Source organism: Archocentrus centrarchus, chromosome 14 (genome assembly GCF_007364275.1).
Source record: "Archocentrus centrarchus isolate MPI-CPG fArcCen1 chromosome 14, fArcCen1, whole genome shotgun sequence".
NCBI classification, from domain to species: domain Eukaryota; kingdom Metazoa; phylum Chordata; class Actinopteri; order Cichliformes; family Cichlidae; genus Archocentrus; species Archocentrus centrarchus.
In genome coordinates, this window is record NC_044359.1 from 756,736 (window position 1) to 763,728 (window position 6,993).

A 6,993-nucleotide genomic window follows, 5' to 3' on the forward strand; every position below is an offset into this window, starting at 1 on the left:
CAGTGTTATGAGTCCAGTCCAGTTTATTGTTTAGGTGAACACCCAGGTACTTATAAGAGTCCACTATCTCAATGTCCACTCCCTGGATGTTCACCGGTGTCCGTGTGGTGGGTCTGCGCCTGCGGAAATCCACCACCAGCTCCTTGGTTTTAGCGGCGTTGATCAGGAGGTGGTTCCGCTGGCACCAGTCCACAAAGTCCTGAGTCCACTGTCTGTACTCTGAGTCATCCTCACCTGTGATGAGGCCAACTATGGCAGAGTCGTCAGAGAACTTCTGCAGATGGCAGCGTGGGGAGTTGATGGAGAAGTCTGCAGTGTAGAGGGTGAAGAGGAACGGTGCCAGCACAGTTCCCTGTGGGGCCCCCGTACTGCAGACCAGCCTGTCAGAGACACAGCCCTGTGTCCTCACGTACTGTGGGCGGTCAGTGAGGTAGTCCAGTATCCACTCGGAGATGTGGTGGTCCACTCCTGACAGTTCCAGCTTGTCTCTCAGAAGTCCTGGCTGGATGGTGTTAAAAGCACTGGAGAAATCAAAGAACATGATCCTCACAGTGCTTCCAGGCTTCTCCAGGTGGGTCAGAGCTCGGTGCAGGAGGTAGATGATGGCGTCATCCACCCCGATGCCAGGCCGGTAGGCGAACTGCAGCGGGTCCAACGAAGACGACACCATGAGGCGTAGATGGTTGAGGACCAGCCTCTCGAGGGTCTTCATTAGATGCGATGTCAGGGCTACCGGCCTGTAGCTGCTAAGATCCTTTGGATGTTTGGTCTTTGGTACCGGTACCACACAGGAGGTCTTCCACAGTTGTGGTACTTTCCCCAGCTTCAAGCTCAGGTTGAACATGTATCCCATGATGCCACACAGGTGATCTGCGCAGCACCTCAGGAGCCTGGAGCTGATGCCGTCTGGACCAGCAGCCTTTCGCACCTTGATCTTACGTAGCTCCTTCCTCACATGATGAGTTGAGAGGGACAAGATGGAGGTGGGGGATGGGGGTTGTGAGATGGAGTCCTCAGAAGTGAAGGGGGTGGGTGATGGCTGAGAGCTGAGAGGTGTGAGGTCCCAAGAAGAAGAAAGGTTGGCAGTCATTAAAGATGGTGGGGCTGACAGCAGGGGGGACTGGGCTGGGGGAGGGGTGGGTGGCTGGTCAAACCTGTTAAAGAACTGGTTCAGGTTGTTAACCCACTCTAAGTCTCCCACAACCCTAGGGCTTGGTTTGTGGCCTGAAATTGAGTTCAAACTCCTCCAAACCCCACTGATGTTGCTCTGCTGTAGCTGGTCCTCCATCTTCTTCCTGTAGATGTTTTTTCCATCCCTGATTTTCCTTCTCAGATCCTTCTGCACGGCTCTCAGCTCCTCCTTATTTCCTGATCTAAAGGCTCTCTTCTTCTCCTTCAGGAGAGCCTTTATTTCAGAGTTGATCCAGGGTTTGTTGTTTGAAAAACACCGTACCCTCCTGGTGGGCACAGTGTTTTCCACGCAGAAATTGATGTAATCAGTGATGCAGTCCGTGATGCTGTCGATGTCCTCCCCATGAGGGGCACAAAGCTCTTCCCACACAGTGGAGCTAAAGCAGTCTCTCAGAGCTTCTTCAGTCTCCTCAGACCATTTCTTCACTGTGTGTGTCACAACTGGTTCTCTGTGTACCAAGGGTTTGTACACAGGCTGGAGATGAACCAGGTTGTGATCTGAGCCCCCCAGGGGAGGCAGAGGTGATGAGCTGTATGCCTCCTTGATGTTGGCATACAGTAGATCCAGTGTGTTGGTATTCCTGGTGTGGCAGGTGACATACTGGGTGAAGGTGGGGAGAGTGGAGGACAGGGAGACGTGGTTAAAGTCCCCTGAGATCAGAAAGAGGGCCTGTGGGTGCTGTGTTTGGAGTCTGCTGGTAGTAGCATGGAGGACATCGCAGGCTGCAGCAGCGTTAGCAGAGGGCGGTAACATAAAGTAACATAAAGTAAAGTAAAGACTGAAGCATCGATAATTGGAAAGACTTCTTTGAACAGTCTAGTAGGAATGGGATCTAATAAACATGTTGCTGGTTTGGAGGAAGAAACTATTGAAGTTAACTCTGAAAGATCAACTGGAACCAAAGAGTCTAAACAAATACCAGCAGTGCTGAAAGCAGCTGAACATGAAGATCAATCTTTGAGATGGTTATGAATAATTTTTTCTCTAATGTCTAAAATTTCATTTGTAAAGAAATCCATGAAGTCACTGCTAGTTAAAGTGAAAGGAATACTCGGCTCTACAGAGCTCTGACTCTTTGTCAGCCTGGCTACAGTGCTGAAAACAAACCTGGGGTTGTTCTTATTTTCTTTAATTAATGATGAATAGTAAGATGTCCTAGCTTTACGGAGGGCTTTTTTATAGAGCAACTGTTACAACTGTATGCTGAAGTGTTTTCAATGTGTGGGATTGCTTTTTGTTTTCTCTCTCTCCACAGCAGGGGCTGAACCTAAGGGGTTTCCAGTTCTGATTATGGACACCTGGTATAAAGAGGTGGAGAGGAGAGAGTGTTGCGAGGCCAGTTTAAGCAGAGTGGTGCTTGTTTGGAAGTTGCGTTACTCCCCTGGTGGAGAGTGAATTGTCTGTTGGCCGGTTTTCAGAGCAGCTAGAGATGCCACAACTCTGCCATTGCCGGTCCCAAGCCCGGATGAGAAAGGAGGAGGGTGGGGCTCAGGGCTAGCAACCTGCCCCATAAACACCGCCTGCTGCGGAAATGACAAGGAGAAAAATATTGAGTGCAAAAAGCAGAGAAGCGAATTCAGCAGGCATGACGGCGATGGAGGAAACTCACTGTGGTGTCCAGTGCCTGAAAACGGATACGATCCTCACCACAAAACCCATGACGAAGATTGGAAAGTGGAATGTACGGACTCTCTATCAAACTGGACATTATGCCCAGCTTATGGAGCTATCGATACCAGTTGGACATTCTGGGTATCAGTGAAGTAAGATGGACTGGAAGTGGAGAAACGATGGCAAATGGAAAGAAGATGCTTTACTCGGGCCATAACACTGACCATGCTCGTGGAGTGGGCTTCATCCTCCGCAAAGAAGCAGTCCATGCCTTGATTGGTTGGAAACCAATTAGTGACCAAATAATCACAGCAAGATTCCTGTCGGTTCACGTCAGGACAACCATCGTCCAGGTATACGGACCTCCTGAGGAGGCAGATGACGTGACAAAGGATGAGTTCTATGACATGTTACAAAGCGTCTTTGACGAAATCCTGAAGCACGGCCTGAAGATCATAATCGGGGACTGGAATGCTCAATTCAACAACAACCGCAGTGGCTTCAAATCAATTATTGAGCCTTTCGCAGCATCAGCTCGGAGAAAGGCTTATCTCGTTCTGCAGACACAACGATCTCTGTGTTAGGAACACCTGCTTTCAGCACAAAACGATCCACAAGAAAACATGGCGATCACCTGATGGACAAACGTTCAATGAGATCGACCATGTATGCATCAGCCGACAATGGAGGTCAGCCATGCAGGACGCCAGGATCTATCAAAGTGCTGACGTTGGCTCCGATCACTACCTTGTCCATGTGAAGTTAACCCCTTAACTGGCCGCTCCAAAATCAACAAAAACGCCTGAAAAAGCTTACCCAAATTAAATCAGCGGCTGCTCCTGAACTTTTTGGAGTACATGCAAAAGCTTGGTCTCTTTGTGAAGAAGACAACCTATATTTTTCATTTTTGCAGTCCAATATACTGTAACTACTTGCTATTAAGTTTGGAACACAGAAAAATTAGACAATTTTTACCTCACCTAGATTTTTCCTGTTTGTTTTCATGTAACTACACACTGAGTGTGGAATTTATTGACTGGAAAATATATTGAAGCTGTAGAATGAAGTCTTGTTGATGTGCATTTCAAATTTTATCAAGATAGCACAAAAACCTACTGTTTTGTAAAGGTTTTTGTGTGTTGATCTCAGGCGTGGTCTCACATGTGCCATTTGGAGTCTCCAAATGGCACATGTGAGCCAGACTTTGATATACAAACTTCAAATGGCTGTAACTCCTCAATGCTTCAACATACAGTCATCAATGAGGGCTCTAATCAAAGATACTACCCTGAGGAATTCTCTGCTATTCACAAATTTACTGATAGTACAAATTAATTATAATTATAGACATAATTATAAATCAGAGGTTGCCCTAATTTGTCAAAGAAGGAAAATATTAGGCTTTCATTCACACAAAAAACCCCAGTGTATTTTCAGTGATTCCTTCACACACCCAAAATAAATAAATTGCATATTGATCAAAAGTTACAGTAAATGTAAACACTACATATTCACATAAAATTAAAAAAACCCCCACAATCCTCCCAATAGTCCTTCTCTGATACACAACTTACAACCCCCTCCCAAACAATACCCCCACCCCCACAAACAAAACAACTTACACAAAGCCCACCACAAAGCATAAAGTTTTTTGTAGAACTTTAGACACTTACTGCTCAAAAAAAGCTCTGAGCCATTGTCCTCCTCATCCTGCCATAATAAACGTAATAAAGACCCCGTGAAAGCCTTATCGAGACCTATAACAACCTTCCCTGCCCCCAACACTGCTCTTGTAAATTTCCATATGTAAAGCACACACAATATAAGTGGTGTAACATCAGCGTATGGTTATATTTTCTGTGTAATGGTGCAAGCCAAGCTCACCATTACATACATATTTACATCTAAACAGCATATAATACGAGGATGAGCTGAGAATAAAAAGTTTCTTACCATGAATCGCCTTCTGTTCGTTTGCAGCGATAAAACCGGTCGAATCAGTGACGAAATCCTCTATTAAATAATAATCCAGTCTCATGAGTCATTTAGTCACTTCTTTGAATAAATATAGTCTGTTTTTGATGCATTCTGACAATCCGTTAATGAGAAAAAGTATTCTAAACACTGTTTATGCACGACGGCGCACACACTCTTACTTCCTGCTCAGTTTCATGCACGGAGGATGCACTGACTATGCAGGGAGTTTGTGGATTCATGTGAAAACACACCCCAGAGTGCCATATATCCACGTGTCAGGAATTTTATTGGCTATACATCTGGGGTTGGGATTTTGGGTCAGAGTTGACCAATAAGAATGATTGGAGAACATTTGGGGTCGTATCCAGAGAAGTCACAAGATGCTGTCTGCTTATTATTGGCTCTGGAAAATCCATTTCAAAACATGATTGGCCAAATGAGTTGTCAATCCAATTCTGAGGGTCTAGTCTGTCATATAAAAGCATCGTAAGGGCAAACTGCAACGTTACTGTGACGCTATGAGGCTTCAAAGTCGGAAAGTGCTACAAACGGCCTGTACTGTCTTTCCTTCTTTACATGGTTCAGAAGAAGAACTGGCAGCCAGGTTCAACACCTTTCTTCCATTAAGACTCTGGAGACATTTGCTCTCTGTCCAGAGGTATAAAAATGTAGAAAGTGTGAAACTGAAACAAAAATGTAACACAATTACAATTGTAAAGTATAATCTTTAAATTACATCTTCTATATAGACTGTATCCACAACATAGGATAAACTAAATCAACATTATGCAACACATTGATTGCAAAAGTAAGCATAACTAACCTCTGAATATGTGGTTCACCAGTTTATCAAAATTACAAACCAAGCTCCACTAATGTTACAAAATATGAGCACAGAACTAGAGGTAAGTATCACATAAACAGTATACATACAGACAATGCCACAAAGATGAAGGATGGAAGGCTGATGCATGAGGATTAGTGCCAGTTATCGAGGCCGTGTGTAAACCTCCATTAACTTCCTGCCTTTTTCAACTTCCTGTGGTGCCAAACTATTCACAAAACCACCTACTGGGGGTGCTAAGGATACATCTGCAACAACACTGTCAGCACACGGCCTGCGGGTGACTCGTTGCCAGTTAAGGGGTTAAAGATAAAGCTGAGAAGCCATGGTAAGACATCAAAAATTGCTCGCTCATTCGCCACAGATAAACTCAAAGATAAAAATGGATTTCTTTGAGATCCAGCTTCAAAATAGTTTTGAAGCCCTCACTGAAGTCACGAAGATGGAAGCACAATGGGCAAGTTTTAAAGACACATTAACTTCCTGCGCCAAAGAAGCTATTGGACGGCGGCGAGTGAAACGGAAAGAACAGTGGATCCAAGACAGGACCTGGGCCCTTATCGACCAACAAAGTGAGGCGAAACAGAAACAAGATCAAGCTCCAGACCCCAATACCATGCAGACAATGGCACTGGAGTATGTCACTTTGGATCGGACAGTGAAACGCAGCTGCAGGCAAGACAAGAAAGTATGGTTTGAGCAGAAGCGCTCTGAAGCTCAGGAAGCTACTGATTGAACGACACCCGCACTCTATACTCGATCGCTAAAGACCTCTTGGGATAAAATATGAATTTCTAAAACAGGGAGAGTGGCTTTGGCTCTATATTCTAATTCCACTAAGTGTAAGCTTTCATTAGAGCCCTCATTGATGTTTGTAGGATGAAGCAGTCAAAAGTTATTGCATTTTTCCAGACGTTGTACAGGGTTATCCAAATTCATCCAAAGTGTCCATTTGTAGTCTCCAAAAATGTTCCTCTGAAAAACCCACAACCTAAACCATGTGAAATATGCTGTAAAATGCTCATTTTTACAGCTATTGTTTTCAAATTTAAAATGGGAATAGCCAAGACCTTATTCTTTGTAATCATGGTGTGTTTTAGTCCGTAAGTACCAACTTCAGCTGGCTACACTCTTTATTTATTTATTTTTTAATCTAGGCAAGAAAAACTAAATCTTCAGATCTGTCTGTTCCAAAGAGTATAACTTTCTGATAGTTATGCTTAGAGTACACACTTACTTTTGTGGTAAAAAATACAGAATGTTACCTTTACAAAATGCCCAAGCTTTTTCACACAGTCCTAAAGGTTTAGGAACAGATAAGATAAGATAAGATAGTGTTTATTTGTCACATGCGCAGTTATACACAGTA

General features: G+C 44.2%; 1 pseudogene; it reads left to right on the forward strand.

Annotated features, from left to right (window-relative positions):
* The first annotated feature begins 2,723 nt into the window (after positions 1-2,723).
* Positions 2,724-6,360, forward strand: LOC115791854 (craniofacial development protein 2-like; annotated as a pseudogene).
* The last annotated feature ends 633 nt before the right edge of the window (positions 6,361-6,993 follow it).